We start from the raw sequence: 24,123 nt of genomic DNA, 5'->3' as shown, positions 1-24,123 counted from the left end.
CTTGTAAAAGATCTTTTCTTGAGTAGGACACCGATATCATTTTCTCGACAGACATCGGCATTTCAGCCATGACAATAGCATCTTCAAAATGATGTGCAGCTGACAGGGATCTTGAGCAGAAATAGAGGCAGCAGACAGGGACAAATGACAAGCTACATGGTGTTTGTGGGAGGATCCCCAAAAATAATAATTAGGAAATTATTTGAGGAAAGGTGCCATTAAACCTGTAGACATCTCTGTGGTTTTCACAAAAACATCATTTATTCAGATCTTTTTGGTCAGAAAGAAAAGTTGTTACTCTATTCCCTACTTTTAAATGCAGAGCACACTCAGATACTTCAAGATAAAGGTGATTTAGGAGAAACAGCAGGCATGTCATGACAATTCCTGAAATGGGATATTAAAAAATATTTGTTTTTGTGTGTCTGTTGAAAGAATAATATAGATGAGATGGGGCCAAATTATTTTATAAATTATTTATGTCTATTTTCCAAATTTCCATTAAGGATCATTTTTTGTAGATCAGTGACTTCATTTAGTTGATATTTTGTGTATAGGCATTAGTTCCGAATATCTGTGTGTGTAATTTTACATAGCTGGATCATGCAATCCATGTTAATTTCAACCTTTATCCCTTAGTATTATGTCATTAGCTTGATCTCATGTCATACAGGAGTTCTTAATGAATATTACTTTTAATAATACTTAACACTCAATAATATAAATGTAAATATTAATTTAATAATTCCCCTATTGTTTCAGAATTACAAATAATGTGATAATTACCTTTTTGGATACATTTATAACTGCACTCTGCATTATTTTGTAATGAAATTTCTAGACAAAGAATTACTGGTTTCAAGAAAGTGGCCATTATAGAGTTTTTGATAAATACTGTCTAATAGCTTTTCAGAAATGTTGTAAAAATTTGTAATTATATCATAAGAGTTTGTCCACTATACCCTCATTATAAATTAATCTTCTAATTCAAAATAACTTGTATACAAGTTATTCAAAATAACTTGTATATTATATGCATAAGTAATCTTATTTTAATTTATATTTTTGTTCAATAGTAATATTGAGCATTTTATATGATTATTATTTCTTTGCATCTTTTTTTATAAATTGTAGCTTAATATAAATATATAGATATATGATTTTTATTCTAACCTTTTCTTCTTTACTTTAATTCTTCCAGACTTTTTTGGCATTTCTGATTAATATAGTATGTCCAATGAATGGTCTATTTTTCTCTAGATGATTGTGAGATACATAGCAAGTCTTCATAGAAATAATACCACAGACTAAAGAGAAAGTTGCCATAACTGGAAAGCATTAAAAGAGGCCTAGTTTTAATTAAGCTGAGTAGGTACCATATTTACAAGTATATTATTATACACGGTTTTCCCCTGGCCTGACGTCACAACAGATAAAGTCGGATGGAGAACAGTGGAAGCAGCCGATCTTGCTGTAGACCAAGTTAAAGGGACGTTGGATGAGCCAAGCGGTGTGTATGTAACTAATTGTTGTCTTTTAGGAAAAAAGGATAAAGTTATTATTGCCTATTTATTCTCTAGGGTCAGTAACTTCATAAGCCTTGTACTTAATTGTATCTTTAATCCCTCCCTGTAAGAGCACTTGGCATGGTAGATACTTAATAAATATTTGCTGGATTAATAATAATGATAATTTCCAAGAGGACGGGGTACAGAGGCCAAGGTATGTTGTATCAGGATTGAAACTAAGATATAAAATATGGTTCAGATAATCTAATAACTGGCAGAATGGAAAGAAGCAGTCTAGAACTGAAGTGATCAATGGGTGAATTAATTTAAATCCTAATTATTCAGCAGAAAAGTCAAGGCCCCCCAAATTATTTAGGCTTTCAGAAGCAGTCAAAAAAGAATTTTTTAAATGCATGTTATGCCAAGAATGTGTATGCAAGCTGAAAGCCCTTTGTAAGTGCATCCTAACTGACCCTGCCTGACCTTCCAGGGAGCATAGTCCCCTGGTTGACACTGTTCATTAGATCCCAAACAGGCACTATGTTCCCATCTGGAGGCCCTTCCACTCTTTCTCAACCGCCTGCAAACAGCTCCCATCCACCATGGCACTCCCATGGTAGAAATGCTAGTTAACCATCAGATAAATGCAAATTGCCATTGCCAGAGCCCAAATTTTCTGTAGTCAGTTATTATTAAGTTTTCTAAGGAGACTGAAGCTCATAGTGAGGAAAAAATCTGTGTCATTTATTTCACACACAAAAATGTAGAATTCTATCAAAGCTTTATTAAACTGAATCTATGTATCTAGCACTTTTCAGTGTATTACATTTTGAATAAACTCCATATTATTTTATACAGATAAATGCTCCTCATACTCCAGATGGAGGTTGAAAATAAAACGCTTCTGAAGATGATTACAGAATGTTAAAGTGAGGAATGCTATAATATGTGAATATCTAAATTTTTAGGACCTAAATAACAAAATCATTTATATTTACCATTCCTGTGCATGGCTATGCACATCACGTGTCTATCACCTTTTCTCATTTCATAAGAAATATTTTGCTGATTATAAAATAAATATGCATTCTTGACTCCCTTACAATATTACAAACAACACAAAAACAAACAAAATGGTGAGTTTTTCTGCATATTAAAGAAGTCTATGAATGAAGATGAGAGATTTGGTGGAAGGATTTTGTCATGTCTTGCCTTCTTGCCTGAATCATCAGACAATGCATTGCTTTGATTTCGTACCGCATATTAAAGGTTCTTTCTTTCTTAAGGTTACCTTTTTCTTTTTTAAAGTCACATTATGTTTATATTCATTTAATTCAGACTTCCCATCTCCTTCTCCCATTATATCTAATGCATTTTAAAGCTTTGCTTTGTAGCTTGGTTATTAAGAATATTCTCAGGGAAACAGAGACAAAGCCAGATGGAACTGATGTTGAGAAAGGAATGCAGGCCAACTGCAGCCCATAAATAGGAGTAAGAATGCACAATGCTCATGGTTATGAAGGCAAACTGGGATCTGCGTAGCTAACCCGTCTGTCAAACATTTCAATTAATCTCACACACTAAAAATTCTAATTTTAAATATTCTAAAATATTGACTTTTAAGATGTGAGAAATCAAATAAAATTTTACAATGTAGAAGTAGATACTATAGATAGCTAAAAGATGAGATAATGAAATGATTTAGGCTGGCATTGCACTTATATAGAAAGCTAAGTATATATGACAACAGGTCTGTAATGGGAAAGACAGACAGTTAATTACCTTTATTGCTATCCTAACCTCTCCCTAGTGTGCAAAGCCTATTTTTTTTTTAATTCAGTAAAAATACTTGCTTATTCACTTGTAACAGATCCCAGCTGCACTGCAACAACATTCTAAGTTAATGTTGGAAAAATTGGTTTAAATACTTCAGCATAATTATATTCTATCCCAAGCTTTTTTTTTTTCTTTTTCTTTTCAGAAACTAGTATACCAAGGGAATTTCAAGTGTGGTCAAATTTTATGACTCTTGGAAATATTTTAATAATGGACCTTTAAAAAAAATCATTGTGACATCAAAAATACTTAAGTTCCTAGTCATCTTAAGTACATGCTGACAAGATTCACATTGAGACCACTGGTTTGCTGCAGCGGCACGCTGGGACTGGCTCACACGGGCTGGCAAAAGTTGACTGTGTACATTTCCTCCCGCATCTGTGTTCATTGGCATTATGCGCTGAAATTGGCCATGAGGGGAGTACTTAAACTAAAGGAAATCAGCAAATACTGTAAATTAGGAGACTTATTTATTTATTTATTTTTTGAGAGATGGTTTACCAGAATACCACTGGTTGTGTAAAATACGGTTGGCTAATAAAATATTGTTGACTAATACATTTCTTAATGCTGTGAGACCAGTGATTTTTAGTATATTTAAATGTTTATTTCCTGGAATTTTCTGTTTTGTGATTGCTACTAATAAGGCTGAACTTCACCTCCCATACCTTTGCACAGCTCAATGGTACATAGCACCTTTTTCATATAATCCATTTTATCACAATACTCATACTTTCAAATAAATTGAGTAAAATAAAAGACAAAAACTTAGATACCAAAAGTCAAGCGAGACAATACTTTTATAGCTAAAAGTATATTTTTTAATTATTATCATTTATTTACTTTCCATTTCAAGGAATTAAGAGCTTCACTTTAATTTTCATCCTCTACTACAATTTTTTTTCTGCTAAATATATTTTCATCACTACATATATGAAGTTTCATTAAATTTTTTAAAAAATAAATCATAAAAATTCAGTTAGTCTTTGAGTATATATTTTTTCTTCCCACTTCTCAAGATTTTTCTACTTCCTCTAGGTACTAGTCCATTAGTTTGTACAGTACATTACGCTTAGTTATCCCCAAACATAATTGTGTGCATATACTTAATTTTATAAGAAAGTGCCAAACTGTATACCAAATGGCTGTCCTGTTTGCAAACTGTGTGAATAGGAAATCACAGTCTGTAACAAATCTTCTTAAATCAATAAATTAATCTAATTGATTAATTTTTAAATATTGTATATTAGCCTGACATTGCCAGGATAAATCCAACAGACAGGTCATGATGCATTTTCCTTTTTTATATGTAACTGAATTCAATTTGTGTATTTTTGTGTAGCTTGATCTGTAGTTTTCTTTTCTGGAAATGTATTTGTTATGATTGGGTACCAGTGTATGTTTGCCCAACACTTCTATTTTCTGGAAGACTGTATAATGTAAGTACTATTTCCTCTTTAAAAGGTTGGTAAAACTCACCAAATAAATCATCTGAGCCAGGATTTGTTTTGCTAAGAGAATTTTAAGTATGAATTTAATTTCTTTAATAAAGATAGAACAATTCAGGTTATCTATTCCTTAATTAGTGATGTTTACTATTTTGTATCTTTCCAGAAATTGGTCCATCTCACCTAGGTTGTCAATTTTATGGAAATAAAGTTGTTGGCAATATTCCCTTCTTATCTTTTTAACATCTGTATGGTTTGTAGTGAAGTCTTATCTTTTTTTCTTGATATTGGTAATTTATATATTTTCTCCTTTTCCAAGAAAAAATTCAAGTCGACTAGAGTTTTTTAAACTTTATTGATTTCTGAAAAGAACCAGCTTCTGTTTTCAGTGATTTAAAAAATTTTTCTGCTTGCATTGTTATTATTCTGTTTTCAGTATCTTTATTTTTTTTTCTTCTGCTTTCTTGAGGTTTAATTTACTTTTTTTTCCTAGTTTCTTAAGGTGAAAAGTTGATCATGTATTTGAGACTCGTTTTCTTTCCTTGTATAAACATTAAATATTATAAATTTCCCTCTGAGTAGTGCTTCAGCTGCATCTCACCAATTTTGATATGTTGTTGGGTTATACAGTGAGTGTGTGTTTAACTTTCTAAGAACCTTTCAAACTGTATACATATTTATCCAATTCTTTCCAAATATTTGGTAATTTTCTTTATATCTTTCTATTATTGAATCTTACAACATATACTTCCGTTTCCAACTTTCCACTTGAATTAGTCTGTTTCTGTTGCTTCCAACAGAATACCTGAAATTGGATGATTTATAAAGAAATGATGTTTATTTTTTTATGATTTTAGAGGCTGGGGAGTCTGGAGCATCCAGAGCCACCAAGGTGTAAGCAGTAGCATCCCTATGAGACCTTGGGCAGCGAGCCCATGGAGGGTGCTTTGTGCCTAGTTCCCAAAACCATTCTGCCTCGCTAAGCCTCTGGGCCTGTGATGGGTGGGCAGCCTTGAAGATTTCTTAAATGACTTCAGGGTTTATTTATTAATTTATTTTTTCATTCTTTTGATGATCCCTTCCTTCTGTCCTGATCTCCTTAGCAAACGGTCTCTCGGCTACATCCTTAGTTTTCTCTTCTGACCATGTTTTTTCACTCTTTACACAGCCAGGCTGAGAGTTTTCTAAGTTTTTACTCTGCTTTCCTTTTCATTATAAATTCCTGCTTTACGTCAGGCTTTTTGTGCCATAACTCAGTGTAGGCTGTTGCAAGTGTCCGTGCACCTGCCTGAATGCTTTGCTGCTTAGAAATTTCTTTCACCAAATATCCTTGTTTGTAACTCTTAAGTTCTGCATTCCATAAAGCCTATGCGCATGAAAAGAATGCAGACAAGTTCTTTGCAACTCTGTCACAAGGGAGACTCTTGCTATAGTTTCCCATAAGCTCTTTCTCATTTCCATCTGAGACCTCCTCATAATGGCCTGTCTTACACAGGTTCTAAGCTTTTCCTGGTTTTATTGTCTTCTAAGCCCTCAAGAGAATCTAGTCTTTCCTAGCCTGCTCCTCCAAATTCTTCCAAATTGGGTGATCTTTGCTGATCACCCAATTCCAAAGCCACGTCCACGTTTTCAGGTATTTAATATAAGTAACACCACACTCCTCAATACCAATTTTCTGTATTAGGCTGTTTTTGTTGCTTATAACACAGTACCTGACACTGGGTAATTTGTAAAGAAATGAAATTTATTTTTTTACAGTTTTGGAGGCAGGGAATTTCAAGGTTCAGAGAACACATCTGATGAGGGCTTTCTTAGTGGGAACTCTACAGAGTCCCATAGCGTGGTGAGTATGTGCTGATAGAGAGAGCTAACTTACTCTCCTTAAAAAAGCCATCATTTATGAGTATCATTCCATGCCCATCATTCCATGAGTAGACTGATACATTCACAAGGGCACAGTCCTCACAATGTAATCACCTCTTAATGGCCCCACCTTTCAAAGACCATCATTGGATTTCCCACCCTCTTACCACTCTTATAGTGGGGGTCAAGTTTCCAATACATGAATTTTGAGAGACACCATAGCACCAATCTTTATAATAATATTGTATTTTTAGATATGCTATAAACATAAAATATATTTGGTTCTCATTTAAATATAACTTTTCTATTTTGAATACTTTTTTTAAAAAGTAGATCCAAGTTCCTATCATGTGTCATATTCTTTCTACCTGAGAGATTTTCTTTCTTATTTCTTGTACTGCAGCTATGCTGATAATACACTACTTCAGTGTTTGTCTGAAAGTCTTTAATTTTCATTCATTTAAAAAAATTTTTTATTGAAACATTTTGATTGTGTATACTTATGGGGTACAGAGTTATATTTCAATACATGTATACATTGTGTGATGATCATTCAGGGTAATTATCCTATTCATCATCGCAAAACTTAATCAGTTCTTTATGATGTGCACATTTGATCTCTTTTCTTCCAGTTGTTTCATTACATGCAATAAATCATTATTGATTATAGATTTCTGGGTTGACTCTACACCAACAGGACTTATTTTTCCTATCTCAAAGTACTTTTGTGCCTGTTAATCAGCCTCTCACTATCCTTCCTGCCCTCATCACTTTTCTGCCTCTAGAAACCATAGTTCTTCTCTCTCAATAGTTCCACTTATTATTACTATTATTTATTCATTTTGTCTGTTTTATTTTCTTCTCTTTTTTTCGCTTCCACATATGAGTGAAAATGTGGTATTTCTCTTTCTGGGCCTGGCTTATTTCACTTAATTTAATTTTTTCTAAGTCCATCCATGTTGCTGCTAATGGTAGTATTTCATTCTTTTTTACAGCAGAGTAGTATTCCATTGTGTAGATATACTATAGTTTCTGTATCCACTCATCTGATGATGGACATTTGGGCTGGTTCCAACTCATGGCTATTGTAAATAGTGCTGGTAATTGAAAGGTGGAGCCTTGAAGAGGTGATTAGATTGTAGGACCATGCCATACTGAATGGATTAAAAATAGGGGTCAGGTTTGTAGCTGTGAGGGCTTTAAAGAAGAGACAGGATGGTCTGTCTCTCTCTCTGTGCTCTCTCCCTGCTCCGCCATTTTACAATGTGATACTTTGGTCACTGTCACCAGGACCAAGACCCTCACCTGACATGTTCCTTGGAGTTTGAACTTCCTAGCTTCTGAAATTTTAAGCAATAAATTTTGTTTTCTTTATAAAATACCCAGCTCCATGCATTCTGTTATAAGCAACAGAAACAGATGAATACAAATTCCCTCTGCTTCAGTTTTTTTGGAATATTTTGAGAAGAATTTGTATTAAGTCTTCTTAAGAAATTCAATAGACTTCAGAAATAAAACCATTTAACCCTGGGCTTTTCTTGGCTGGAAGACTATTGATTCCTACTTCAATCTCATTACTCACTATTGGTCTGTTCAGGTTTTCTGTGTCTTCTTGGTTCAGTCTTGGTAGGGTGTCTGTGTCCAGAAATTTATCCATATCCTTCAGGTTTTCAAATTTGTTGACATATAGTTGTTCAAAATAGTCTGCAATGATTCTTTACGTTTTCTGTGGAATCAGTTGTAATGTCTCCTTTTAAATTTTTTTATATTCAGGTCTGTTCTTTTCTTGGTTAGTCTAGCTAATAGTAAATTTTGTTTATCTTCTTAACAAACCAACTTTTTATTTTATCTATCTTTTGTATAATTTTTTTGGTCTCTATTTCATTTATGTCTGTTCTGATCTTTATTATTTCTCTCTGTCTACTAATGTGAGGGTTGGATTGTTCTAGTTCCTTGAGCTGTAATGTTAGGTTGTTCATTTGGGATCTTTCCACTTTTTTGATGTAAGCACTTATTTAAATAATCTTCCCTCTTAGTACTGCTTTTGCAGTATTTCATAGGTTTTGGTATGTTGTGCTTTTATTTTCATTTGTTTCCGTGAATTTTTTGATTTCCTGCTTTATTTCTTCTTTGAAAAGCATTTGAAAAAATGCTTGATATGCTATCAGTCTTTTTAAATTTGTTGAGACTTGATTTGTGGCCTAACATGTGCTTTATCCTAGAGAATGGTCTCTGTGATAATGAGCAGAATGTAAATTCTGCAGGTGTTGGATAAAATGTCTTGTAAATGTCTGTCAAGTACATTTGATCTAAAGTGCTGTTTAAATTCAGTATTTCTATGCTAGTTTTTTGTCTAGATGATCTTTCTAATGCTGAGAGACATGTATTAAGTCCTCAGCTATTATTATATTAAAATCTATCTGTCCCTTTAGATCCAATACAATTTGCTTTATGTACCTGGCTGGTCCAATGTTGGGTGCATTAGTATTTAAGATTACTATATCTGCATGCTGCATTGATCCTTTTATCATTATATAATGTCCTTCTTTGTCTCTTTTTATAGTTCTTGATTTAAACTCTAATTTATCTAACATAAGTAAATTTTATGGTTGCTTTATGTTTCTTTTGTTCCCTTCTTTCCCTTTTATTGTTCATCTTTGCCGTAGTGATAAGATACGTTTTGTTGTCTTTCTCCTTTTCATATCTGCTCTACTACTGGTTTTTATTCTTTCTCATGTATTCATAATAGTTGTCACTCTTCTGATTCCAGATGTGGGACTCCCTTGATGATTTCTTGTAGGGCTGGTGGTGTGGTGGTGACAGTTTTTGTTTTTCTGGGAAAGATACAATTTCTCCTTCATTTCTGAAGGATAGTGTTGTTGAGTCCAGCATTCTTGGCTGGCATGTTTTTTCTTTTAATGCTTTGCATATATCATTCCACTCTCTCCTGGCCTATAAGGTTTCTGTTGAGAAGTCTGCTGTTAGTCTGATGGGGAGTCCCTTACGGGTGACTTGATGCTTTTCTTCTGCTGTTTTTAAAAGTCTTTCTTTGTCTTTTACTTTTGGCAATTTGACTATTAGATGTCTCCAGGAGGACCTTTTTTGGGTTATATCTGTTTGGGGATCTTTAAAATTCTTGGCTCCTGGATATCATGTATCTTCCAATACTTAGAAACTTTCAGCTATTATTTCATTAAATGGGCTTTCAATGCCTTTTCCTTTCTTGTCCCCTTCCAGTAAACCCATGATATGGATGTTTGTATGCTTAAGGTTTTCCAATAGATCTCATAGGTTTTCTTAAATTTTTAAAAATTCTTTTCTTTTTTTGGTCCAAGTGGGTTAATTCAAAAAGTTTATCTTCTAGTTTAGAAATTCTTCTGCTTGTTTTTGTCTGTTGCTTAATCTCTCTTAATCTCTCAGTTGTATTTTTTATTTTATTGGATGTATCTTCAGTTCCAGGATTTCTGCTTAGTTCTTTTCATGATTTCTATTTCTTTGTTGAATTTCTCATGCATGTCCTGGATTTTTTTTTTTTTTTTTTATTGCTTTATTGTGATTTCAATTTTTTTTTTGCATCAGGGACTTAAGAGTGCCATTTGGGATTCCTTCACTGGTTTCCTGTTCGGGAGGGTCTGGTTTTGGGGAATTATTGTTTTCTTTTGGTGGTGACACGTTTCCCTGTTTTTGAAGGCTTCTTGTATATCTGCATTGATGTCTGGGCATTTGGTCGTGTAGTCACTTCTTTTAAATTTTTTGGAGTACTTTTTCAAAGGAGAGACTCTTACCTGTAGAAGGATTCCATATTGATTTTCAGTTTGGGAATTTTAGGTTCAGTTCTGGGTGAGTACAGTAGTTAAGTACCAGCTCGGACCCTTTACCCTCTCCACTGGGGTGGGTGGGCCTGGTGGGTCGGACAGGACTCTGGGCTTCAGCGGTCAGGGGGAAGTTGGGCATGGATCCAGGTAGCCTGCATGCCCCCCCCCCCCACTCTCCACTGGTACAGGTGGGCCTGCTGGCTCAGGTAGGACTCTGAACTCCTAGAAAAGGTGGGTGTGGATCCAGGTGGCCTGAGTACTCCACACATACTCTCACCTGGGGTGGGCAGGCCTGCTGGGTCAGCAGAACTCTGTGTTTTCCTGGCTCCTATCTGAAAATGGTGATGTCCAGCAGCAGCCTAGGATCAAAGAGAGTGGGGGGACTCACTGTATACTTCCCATTAGAAAAATACAGTCACGTAGGCTCCTAGCAGCACCCCACAGTGGGAGTGACAGCCACTGACCTACATATCCCCACCACCTAATTTGTCCCAGCATTGCAGGGTCAGTACAGTCCCCATGCTGGTTTTGGTCATGTGCTTCCCCTGACTTTCTATGTTGCTGTTTCAAGTTTCTAGATCTTGAGGGGTTTTCTTCACTGTTTTGCTGTATTCTGTCTTTTTCTCTTACATACTCTACAGGTGACTATTTACTTGTTGTTCGGGGTTTTTGCCTCTACTCAGCCGTCTTGCTAGAAAAACCCCTCTTATTCAATTTGAAAGATGTTTTACATGATTACAGAATTCTGATTTACAGTTTCTCTTTTAATTTCAGGCCTTTAAAGATGTTACTCATTATCATATGGTTTTCATAGTTTTTGATGAGAAACCTTTAATTCTCATGTCAGTTCTTCAGTGTACAATGTGTATTTTTTCTCTGGCTACTTTCTCTCTTTCCTCTTTATCTTTTCCTTTTAAAATTGTAAATATGGTGTGTCGAGGCATGCATTTTTGGGGGCAGATATGTTTTGCAGCTCTATGTTCTTTGAATTCTTGGATCTGCAGTTTGATGTTTTTCACTATTTTTAGAAAATTATCAGCCATTATCCCTTCAATTATATTATTTATTTATTTCTTTATTCTCCACTCTTTCTTTTCTATGGAATCATGATTACATTCATGTTAAACTACCTGATATTGTCCAAGAGTTCAGAGTGTTCTCTTTCATTTTTTTGTTTCCTCTCCTTTACTCTTTTGGTGTTAATTTGGGTAATTTCTATTGGCCTATCTTCAAGTTTATTGATAATTTTCTTGGTTGTGTTGAAGGCATTTTTAAAAATCTTTTTTACTATGCTTTTCATTTCTAATAATTGAATTTGTTTTTTTTTTATAGTTTCCATTGCCTTGCTAAAATTATCTACCTGTTCATGACTGTAGTGAAACTAGACTATGAGAGACTTCATCACTTTAATTATAATTGTGTTAATTTCCCTGTCTGATTAGTCTATCTGGGTTGTACAAGGGAACATAAAATGTTTGTGGAAAACTAGAATCATAAGGTAATACAAATCTTTCCATGTATTTTGAAGTACTCTTACATACAAGCATGGTTACTTTGATTGATTTCACACTTGTCAGTGGGGTGTTACTTTGTGTTTTGTTTTGTTTTTTTATGTGCCACTGAGTTTTTGGTTAAAAACCAGACATCAAGAGTAGTAAAGTAGAGAAAGTTGAGTGGATTTTTCTGCCTGTAAATGGGTACTCTTCTTGTTTGGATAGATTATTAATATGGAAAGTCAAATCAGGTCAGCTGGAAGTAGATCGGGTTTTGTGTTTTACTGTTGCTCTGTTTATGTTCAGTGTAGCATTAGGTTCAAGTGCTTCTTTCATTGCCTTGTGTGTGCAGCTTTCAAGGGTTCTGTATTCTGATGGTGGGCAAATTTTGGCCTTTACCAATTCATTAAAATTTTTTGAAATTTACAATAAGTATCTCCACCTTTCCTTCACACTTTTCCCCAAGAAAGTCATTATTTGCATTGCTATTTCACTCTGGTGTCACAGCTTTTTTCTCAAATATTAGATAAATTTGTTTTATGTGACCTTAGCTCTTTGATATAAGTTAAGGAATTTTATGATTTTGTAGATAATCTAGCTCTTTTCTTTAGTGTTAGGGTAGGAGAGAAACTTTCTAACATTTTACACTGTAAGCGGAAGCTGAAAATCCTTTGTATGCTTTGTATTGTTGGCTCTATTAGGAAACATATAACCAGACTTCATTTGCATAAAATAGTTTCTAGGTCAGATGAAAAGGAACGATTAGGAAAATGATTCCTGGTAATATTAAATGTATTATTAGCATAGTGCAGCACCTACAACTCACTGTCCTAGTTACACTATTTAAAGAAATATATATTTTATAAGAAAATGAGAATTTGATTATTCATCAGAAAAATATACCTGACAGAAATTAATAATATTTTACAACTGAAGTCCATGAAGTTTTTAATCTTTTAGGAACTTGGAGCACTTTACAGACATATTTACAGCTCACGTTTTAGTTTGAAGTTTTGCCAAATATAAGCCTTTTGAAAGAAGAAAGGGAAGAAAGAAAAAAGGTGTCAATTATCTACTGTGCTGTTATAGAAAATCTAGCTATTTCAAGTGTATCCTTCAGTGAGTGAACTGATTGCACTTTTCTTCTTCCAGACAACTTCAGATTTAGAATGCTCCAGTTCATTAAGGATGTTTAAAATGTTACACAGTTGAAAACAGGCCAACTCACAAGTGACCTCTGGGTAACTGAACAATTTGATTCAGATTTTATCTCCTCCTGATAGATCCTGTTGATATTCTTAGTCTGAAACTTATTTTAAGTGAATTTATAAGAATTTCCATCATCTTAGACTGCCATGTTATGTTTCCATATAGGGATTCTTATTGTGACTGATATCCAGGCAGTACACAATTTCTGTTTCTCTTAATACGTAATTTTTTTATTTTTACAATTTTGTGTTAATAACCTAAATCTGAAAAACATTTCAGAAAGGAGGTATCTGTTTGATTTTACCTTTAAGAGTGCTTAGCATAATGGATCTAAAACACATAAATAGTAAGATTTTACATTTTCTCTAATAACTAAGCAATAAATGTTGCCTTTAAATAAGTTGTAGAAATGTATCTTTGTAATCCTAGAATCAAATCCACTGACACTAGAAGACATCTTGTTCCCAACTCATGATAAGAGTAAAAAAGGCTGTCAATGGCAGTAAAAAAAAATGGACAAAGGCGAAAAAGAACTCTAAGACTGAATCTTATAACACTGGAGTTTTAAATGATTGTTTAAAAATCAGCTAGGAAAAATATGTAGCATATCTACCTCATTTCATTATGAAATAAATTCTACAAAGATTATAAAGATTTCTAAAAAAGAAATAAAAAATGGAGATCATAGGAATTTAGTCCCTAATAGGACTTTTTAAAATTAGTAATAATAATAATAATAATAATAATAATAATAATAATAAAGCTATTTAAAGAGAACGTTTGTCAAAAGGCAAAAATAATGCTTGGGAAAATATTTATATATTTACAACAGAAAAAAAGCTAATTAGTTTAATGTGGAAGAATTTTTGTAATTTTTAAATGACAAATAATCAAATTGAATATTAGCAAAGACACAAATACCCAGATAAGTGAAAAAAAAATCAAAGCTCAAATTTTCCATGCAGACTAGACTTAACTAAAAACCAAAGAAGTGAAAACAATATATTTCTTTTACCCATCAAATTGGCAATGGAGATACTGAAAATATAACCTTATGGCAATTGTGTGGGAAAACAATTCTTAAACATTTTTGCTGGTTGTAAAATCGATAAAGCTTCTGTGGAGAACATTTTGGAAATACGTATTAAAATTTTAAATTCATATATACTTCATTCTCATCAGTGTTAATTTTTATAATTTATTCAAAAAAATGATTCTGCACGATACTGTAATGGTGAATATGAGGGTACTTCAAAAAGATCATGTAAAAATAGAATTGACGATAGTACAAATATTTCCATAACTTTTTGAAGTACCCTTGTGCGTGACATAATTAATGCATTTGGCAGTACCCATAGAACTATACAACACGGAGTGAATCCTAATGTAAACATTAATTAAGTGTAATGTATGAGTCTTGGTTCATAATTGTAACAAATGTACCACAGTAATATGAGATGTTAATAACACAAGAAACTGTGTGTGGGGGTGGGAAGGGAGTATATGTGAACTACTATACTTTCTGCACAATATTTCTGTAAACCTAAAACTGCTATAAAAAATAAAGTCCATTGCTTAAAAAAAAAACTATTTTCACATCTGTACAAATATATATACAGATATAGATGATATAGATATAGTTATATATCTTGGAGGTTTTTTTCAAATAAAAAAAGTCTAGAAAAAACTAAAACAACAATGATTGAGCTTCGGTTAAATAAATTATTGTATAGTCAAGTAGAATATTCTATTCTATTTCCTACTATAAAACAGAACAGTGCCCCAATTTGTGTGTGTGTGTGTGTTTATGCATAGAGCATTAATGATTTATCTGGGAGGATGATTTCTTTCTCACTTTTGTTGGGGGTATTACATTTTCTGTCAAACAAACTAAAATAATTTAAAGAATGATGTATGTCTGTAAATTGCTGTGAGAGGAAGCTCCAAAAGATATTGTTAAGTGGAAGAAAAAGAAAAAAGATGAAACTCTGTATTAGCAGCATGCTCTTGGGGGCACCATGAGGGATGAGAAGACTCATTATATTTTCCATATGGTCTTTTACCATTTTATGTGCATCTATTATCTTTCAGATATATTAATTGAAATATTAATAGATATACTAAAATATGAAGATTATATGCATTTTAACATTCATCTTGGTGTGAAAAGTAAATTGAACAATCTTAGCTATCACTTTATACCTTTCAAATATTAGACTGTTAATATTTTTCTTTTTAACTTTCTAACATTATAATAATAAAGAAATTTAAGTGGGATTATACACATTATATTATAAAACAGTCTTAATTTTAGCTGAAGATTTTTTTCTTTATTTTTCTGCTTTATATTTTATTTTATTTGTTAGTATTTGTAATTTCTCTCACAGTAGTTATTTCCTCCTTTCATCTTTTGTCACCTCGGGTGTAAGTATTACTAACTACATGCAACAAAATAATTTGGGTCTATTTGTCCAAAGATATTAATTAGGGAAAAGAACAATGTTAAGGCTCAATGTATTTTAGACACCATACCAAACATTAGGGACTCTGGTGCATTGTTCTTTCTAGTTTAATTCTTTAAGAATAATTAAAGAGTGACCAATATATACTCAGAATGTCTTCCTCAAATGGGGAAGAGTAAGTTTCACCCACTTTATTTAATATGTCCATGTTTTATTTTCAAATTCTCAGTCCACTTCAAGCTCTCCTTGCTGTGATTTTATTCATAAAAATATGACATCTCCCCCACTTTAGCCATATAAAATCCCCGCAATGTACTTCACAATTCATTTTGGAAAATTATTTTTGCACTTCGCTATATTATTCCATGTTGTTGATTTCTTTTGTTATGTAACAAAAGTTAACCTCCAAGATAATATTGACGTTGGCTGGAAAAACAACAACAATGTATTTGAGAGACAAACAAGTATTACCAACCAACTTATTCAGTAAATCTCTTACCTTGGACTCATGTTTTTTAAATCTGACCAGAAAAGTCTAATGACAGGGTCTAAAAGACAAGTTTAAGACTAAAGAGCCAGAATTCAATCAATTTCCTGGAGTGCTAAAGAGCGGTTGAAACTCAAGATCTGCATCAGTTAATGAATGTTCCACTGGGTCCCAGGTAAGATGGCAAGTTTCAATGTACTTTTACTTACTCGCGCAGATAGTCTTAGTGGTAGGAACCCTGATCTGAATATTTTTCAACTGTAAGAGTTTAAGCTCTGTATTTTGGTTTATTCAATAACATAAAGAAATATAATAAAATTTAATCAACTTTATTTTCTCTTTTTATCTATGCTTCCTAAAAATTTTTAGTGAAAACTTCTTAGCATATGTACTTCACTTCTAATTTTTCATAAACTCTAGGATGTCCTCTTGAAGTTATATCTTTTAGTCTGAATATACAGCTCATGAACTTTCCCTTGTCCTTGTTGACATTTAAAGTAGATGCTTCCCTAAGCAAATACATAAATAAAATTCATAATTCGCCATGATAATTAATACATAATTAATACGATCCAACACAGTAGAAACTTTTCACTTACCTTGGCTTTATTTTATGAAGCTAAGAAGACACTTACCTTGTCTAAGAGAATTTTTAGTCATGAATTATAGCAAAGAATTTTTTTCCTAATTTTTTTCTGAAAAATGAACTCAGGAATTAAGTGAAGAACAAGTGGAGAGATTATTTAACCTAATAGAGTACAGTTAAGAAAACTGGTTACAAATAGAGCAGCATATATTTTGCAAATCTGAAAACTTCTCGAGGCCAGGACTGGGTATTATCCGTCTTTGTGTCTACACACCCTTAACACAGTGACTGATCTGTAATAAGCCATCAGAAAATGCATTAGATTTATTATTTTATGGACTGAAACTATCACTGACTCATTATATGACTGAATAAATCAGTACAGGTGCCAGTTTCCTGGAAATCTTGGTAATAGTTGCTATCTTTCATATTGGTTCAAAAGCGCTTGTACAAAAAGAACTCTGAGCTAGATCTGCACTCTACAGGCCAGTGCTGTATATCATCTAGTTGCACTGGGGTAAGATGCTCAGTTCTTGGGGGGTTTGTTTTCTCATCTTTAGCCTGAGATGCTCCACTCATCTTTAAAATACTGCAATAAATTTACCTCAAAAATCTCACAAACTTTACAGATAAATTGTTTCATAAGAGCTTTAATTTTCAGGTGGCATTCTGTGTTGTTTTCCCCTTAAATATGTAGGTATTCTTTTAAAGATATGGAAAGAGTTAACCCACTTATTTTTTTCACTCAGCATAATTTCTAAAAAGTGTAACCCCCACCTAATTGTTAAGGCATAAACTCTGCTAATAGCCAGAAGCAATGTCAACATAAACTCTGCAGTACGATGAAGGGGTAAAGAACAGAAAACAATCCCACTGGCCAGAAACAACTTTTTATTTTATTACCTGCAAGGACCAGTCAGAAGTGATTTATGTTTTTTGTTTTTTTTTTTCCTTAAATACCTCCTTTCATCATTTATTATTTTTTAGCTGGCCCATAATCTCTAACAGGAACATATAAAACTAAACTTTAGCTCAACAGTGAATGTAAATGATACATCAACAGTTTTGCTTTCTACACACAGGAAGAAATTCATCAGCAAAGTGACACTAGAATTAATGAAGGCTATTTTGTAGTTTTTTTTCCCTCAGGTGTGCAATGACTCAGAAAAGTTTACCACTAGCACAAAAGAAACTTAGCAATATTCTGTCATCTTACCAGTAGTTTGGCATCTGCTAAATTTAACATCAATGGTACAATCAAATCTATTTTGACTGGTAACAATGAACTCAGTTTGCGTTTACAGGTAGTCCTTATACATAGGTAGATATTTATCTCAGTAAGCTTCTTGGCTTAAGTTACGTTGCTAGGCTTTTTCATTTAGTTCTTTAATATTTTCATGTCTTGTCCAGTGACAGTAATAAAACATTTATTTGTAGTTACCTCTGACACTTTGGATTCCTGATATCCAGCACCATTCTTTTGTAATAAATTATTTTATCATAAGCTACATGCAAAAAAATCTTTATTTCTCACTAAACTTCAACTCACTGCTGTACAGCTATTCTTCTATATCCTCCCAAAGACAGCTATGGACTTGATTTTTGGTTACTAAATTTTCTTTTTTAGATCATCAACCACAAAATATTGCTATTCATTAAATTAATAGTTTACACTATTTTTTCTGGTGCCTTAGCTGCTTCATCTGTTGCCTATAAAATGTGAGTGGTGAACCATAACATAGTAGGCAGTTTGCGCATCATCATTTAACATTTCTATAACAAGTGTGATATTGTGATATTTATATATTGATTTTCATCCACATTTCCTGGCTTCCCAAGACAAAAATCTAATCTTCTCCTGCCTTTCTGTCTTGGAGCTAGCCATGAGGAAATTCTCTGATTTACCTTGTCTGATTGTATATGATAAAACCCCAACTTCTTGAGGGGTCCCACCTCATGCCTGGGAGGAAGAAATGCTGTACAAAGAGGCCGAGAAGAATTTGGACAGGCCTGGCTGGGTTTCTCCACCTACTCTATTAGTATTAGATCATACCCTTTTAGTTCAATCACATTTCTAAATGGTTGTGCTTGCTTCAGTCAGGCCTATGTAATGAACCTTCCATAAAAACTCAAGAGCGCAGGGTTTGAAGAGTTTCCAGATAGCTAAATACCTGGAGGTTCCTGGAGGGTGCCACACCTGGGGAAGGCATGGAAGCTCCATGTCCCTGTCCCCATACCTCACCCTGTGCATCTCTTCTTCTGTATGCTTTGTAGTGTCCTTTATAATAAACTGGTAAATGTAAGTATGTGTTTCCCTGAGTTTTGTGATCTGCTCAGCAAATCAATCAAACCTGATGAGGGGGCTGTGGGAACCCCAATTTATTGATCAGAAGTTCCAGGGGCCTGGACTTACAACTGGCATCTAAAGTTGGGGCCAGACTTGAGGACTGAGTCCTCAACCTTTGGGATCTGATGCTATCTCTGCATAGATGGTGTCAGAATTGAATTAGAGGACACCCAGTTGTTGTCCACTGCAGAATTGGTTGTTTGCTTGCTGGTGGGGAGAAATCTCCACACATCTGGTGTCAGCAAAATGTTGTGAGTGTATTGTGGGAGAAACTCAATTAAATGTGTTTTTTTACCATTCAATAAGCTTCATAAGTTTTTCAAAAAATCTTAACTTGAATAGGATAGAATAATACCAGTTTTCACTGCAGAGTCCAAGAAATGTTATGTTTTCCTTTCATGATTATTTTGTCTTCTCTTGTTCTTTGAAAATGGTATTAATAACACAAACTTTTTTTTTTTAAATCTGAATTCATCCAGAACTATTAGCTTAGTACCAATAGCAGTTGTATATTTGCCATTGTTTTATCATTAAAAAAAGTAAAACCTTATGGGGGAAAACATTCAAGAAACTACTATATTAAATTTTCTTATTTTATTGAAGAGCAAATAGAGAAGACCTGGAGAGCTTAAGGTAAGTTCTGGTTAGGCTGTTGTTGTTATTGTTGTTGTTGTTTTTAAGATAGTTTTCTGTTTAGGTAGGTAACTTTTGCAGAATACATTAAGTCCTATTTATTCTATTCAGTCTAAGAAGAAAAGGAAACAAGAACCAAGCTGACACAGCAGTAATGGCCGAGGCATGAGGAAGTGGTACCTATCGACAGTAGAGCATGTTGAATGTTACTCATACTGGACAGAAGTTTAGATCTAAAATAATGATTTCACCAGTTTCTTGAAGCTCATGTTCATCCAGGCAGCAGTAATTTAGAAAGGGAGATTTGCACATTGGAGTTTCTCCGTCATCTGAAGAAGATTGACATGATGAATCTTTAAAAAGAGAAATTAATATTAATGTAATCTCATCTTGCACATGTAGGTTGACAATCTTCTGCCCTAGACAATCTTCTGGAGCCTGAAAAACATCATAGAGTTGCAAATATTTCCATTAAGTGACACAGAAGAACATTCCTTTTAGTTGAACAGTAAATGTTTTCACCTATGTTTATTATCTCAAATTCATGATTTGTTTAAATAGGCATTTTGACAATGTGTTGTTGATGGTATGTGTTTCAGGATATAAAGATGATTTATTCGGCTAAAATAACCTGTAGCAAAATCAGAACTTTGATTAAATTTCCTAAGAAAGACTTCTAGTTAACCCCAAACCACTGAATATTTGTTTTTTCACTCTAGCTATTGGCAATAATACATCTTTGGCATAAAGGTTGCTCTAATCTAATAGTAATTTCAAATAAAATAAAATAAGATGGATCAAAGTTGAGGGGAAAGTTCAAGACATTATATCATGTCTTTTATTTGATTTAGGTATGCTACATTCTTCTTTTCTACCAGTAATTATTAGAATGATAGTCCCCATTTTATTGCCAAATGAGCAGAGGAAAGTGTTTTTGAAAGCATTGTTACCACACAAGATTAAGCAATTAGCAGTGCTAAGACATGTAAATTCTATTATCCATTTAGAATGCTTCTTTGAAGTATCTTGTTTCTATTTCTGCTATCTATTGGTTGAGCTTGGGAAGTCTAGATAGATTATTATTTATTTCCAAAGAGCTAAATCTAGTATGCTTTCATTATTATTTATAAATTGGTAGAAACCATTGTGTTGGTTCCTATATAAATGTTTTTCAAGGAAATAAATAACAATAAAGGTATTTAAATTTTTTTCATGCAAAGTTTTTTAAAAAATGTTTCATTGCATTATATCCTACAGACCCAAATGTCTTTCAGTGCCTTTCCTTCTAAGATTTTCTGCATACTGGATTTGTATTGTTTGAAGTTCGGTATGAAAAAATGTGCTCTATTAAGACTTGGCTCTTACCCTAGGGGCTTTCTAAAATACAGTGCTTGTCAGATGTATATTTTGCAAATATTTTCTCCCACTCTGTTGGTTGTCTTTTAACTCTGTTAATTGTTTCTTTTGCTGTGCAGAAGCTTTTTAGTTTGATATAATCCCATTTGTTTATTTTTCCTTTGGTTGCCCATGCTTTTGGGGTCGTGTTCATGAAGTCTGTGTCCAGTCCTATACATCTGACAAAGGATTAATATCCAGAATATACAAGGAACTCAAACAACTTTACAAGAAGAAAACAAGCAACCCAATTAAAAAATGGGCAAAAGAGCTAAGTAGGCATTTCTCTAAGGAAGATATACAAATGGCCAACAGACATATGAAAAAATGCTCAACATCACTCAGCATCCAGGAAATGCAAATCAAAACCACACTGAGATACCACCTAACCCCAGTTAGGATGGCTAAAATCCAAAAGACTCTGAACAATAAATGCTGGCGAGGTTGCGGAGAAAAAGGAACTCTCATACATTGTTGGTGGGACTGCAAAATGGTGCAGCCTCTATGGAAAATGGTATGGAGATTCCTCAAACAACTGCAGATAGATCTACCATACGACCCAGCTATCCCACTGTTGGGAATATACCCAGAGGAATGGAAATCATCAAGTCGAAGGTATACCTGTTTCCCAATGTTCATCACAGCACTCTTTACAATAGCCAAGAGCTGGAACCAGCCCAAATGCCCATCATCGGATGAGTGGATACGGAAAATGTGGTACATCTACACAATGGAATACTACTCAGCTATAAAAACGAGTGAAATACTGCCATTTGCAACAACATGGATGGACCTCGAGATAATTATATTAAGTGAAACAAGTCAGGCACAGAAAGAGAAATACCACATGTTCTCACTTATTGGTGGGAGCTAAAAATTAATATATAAATTCACACACACACACACACACACACACACAAAACCGGGGGGGGGGGGAGAAGATATAACAACCACAATTACTTGAAGTTGATAGGACAAGCAAACAGAAAGGACATTGTTGGGGGGGAGGGGGGAGGGAGAAGGGAGGGAGGTTTTGGTGATGGGGAGCAATAATCAGCCACAATGTATATCGAGAAAATAAAATTAAAAAATAAAGAAAATAAAAAAAATAAAAAAAATAAAAAATAAAATAAAATACAGTGCTTGTTGTGGTTATTCTGAAATGCTGACACTACTCAGGAGTCAATGCCGTATAACTTTTATTCTCCAATTCCTGAATGTTTGTGTTGCCAAAGAGATGACAGAGAAATTCTGATTGACGGAGAATACGGTCATTTGATTTTATAAGAGCTTTGCTATGTGAAAAATAGCATCACTGTTTTCCAAGCTGCCCTAGATTTCTTCTCACTATTAGGTGCCTCTTTACCTTTAATGTTAACACTGTGTTAAGATTTGTCACTCAGGGCTGGCGCTCCCTTGCAGAAAACAGTCAAGAAATACAAACACAACTTGCAAATTGTTGTCACCAGTTTCTGCTTTCAATTCAGTAGAAAAAGAATACAATTCTCTTCTCTAACTATAATCAAATATTTGTTCTTGCTAAATAGCTATCCTAGATCAATTAACCTTCAAACATTGTCAAAATAATGTATTTGTACTTTAGCACCGGAAAAAAGGGAGCATATAAGGCTAAGGTCTTATTTGAGGATGCTAGTTATAAAGTTTAGAAATTTAAAATTGTTTGGCCTGCATGTGAAAAAAAATGCATTGAAGTAAAGTGAATGTTTATAGCCAAATATAATATATAGTTATGTTAACTTAAGGAAACATGTAACTGAGAGCTTTTCAACATTCCTCTCAGCTTGACTAAACTTTAGATGGGTTTCCTCCTGACTTCCCTTTTTCTCAGAGCATTTATTTTAGAAAACATGCAATTATAATTCTTTCTCTGCTCCTTTGAGATGTAAATCTTCTCCTAGTCTCTTAACAGTTTTACAATCCAAGAATGTCTTTCTTAAGGACCTGGAAGTCATCCCTTTGTAAAGTAATCATCAAGAAAGACAGTGCCTGTCTTTCTGTCTTTGTATGAGGATAGGAGCTTAACTTCCTTAAGCACCAGTCAGCAAACACAGATGGCCAATCATCTTGATCAACCCCCCTCTAAGGTCCTCCAGAATTCTTCCGCTGTCTCACTCTAATGCTCAAAACTCTGCTGCCTTTTGTTTCAGTGGAGTTGAGTTCAGTCTTTCTCTCCTATCGCAGTAGTCTTGACTGATTAGTATTGAATGAAGTTTTTCATGCCTGTTTCACTTGTCCAGTGTAATTTTTCTTTGACACATATACACAATTTTTGTTACTTTTACAATTTCTCAAGTACACATTTATTACGTGTCGCATATTCTCTAGGCCATAAAACATTGAGGCAAGCAGTATCCTTGCTAAATTTAATGTAGGCAGCTATATCTTTCATTTAAAATATTCTGTTTAGCTCTCTTCTGTATTGATCAACATTGGTACTAGTGACAGAGGATTCCACGTCAGATGTGGACCAAGGGGTAGAACTGCTTTCATCTCTGCAAGCCATTCTAACATTATGTACCTCAAAGAAAAGAAACTTGCAATTATTTGATCAGAAACCTTATGTAGGTAAAGGAACAATGGCAAAGGTGGTGGCTCTTTGAGGGGAGAGATTGGGGATCTAAAAGGCATTGGTGTGTGAATCAGACTTGTCACAATAACCTGGGGATGTCTCAGTATTTTAGGGAGGATACTGTTGCATTCCAAGCCATTAAGAAATTAAAATTTGTGATTTATTGTGATATTGGAAACATTTTTCCTCAAAGAAATGCTAAAAAGATTCTCCTAGAGTCCTTCTGTTTGTCACCAGGTAAGTTGATTAGCCTCTGCTGTAGTGTTTTGGATTCAAACATCAGAGGAAATATGACCAACCAGAACGTGACTCACCTCTCTGAAGCCAAATGTTTCTGATGAAGAGACTCTGTCACACCGTGTATGTCTGTGTCCTTCCTTCCCCCATGTATAAACCAAAAAAGAATCAAAAGAATTTTATATAAAAACCCCTGGGAATTATGACTTAATTC

The sequence above is a fragment of the Cynocephalus volans genome, chromosome 9 (assembly GCF_027409185.1).
Source record: "Cynocephalus volans isolate mCynVol1 chromosome 9, mCynVol1.pri, whole genome shotgun sequence".
NCBI classification, from domain to species: domain Eukaryota; kingdom Metazoa; phylum Chordata; class Mammalia; order Dermoptera; family Cynocephalidae; genus Cynocephalus; species Cynocephalus volans.
Note: the sequence above shows the minus strand (reverse complement) of the source record.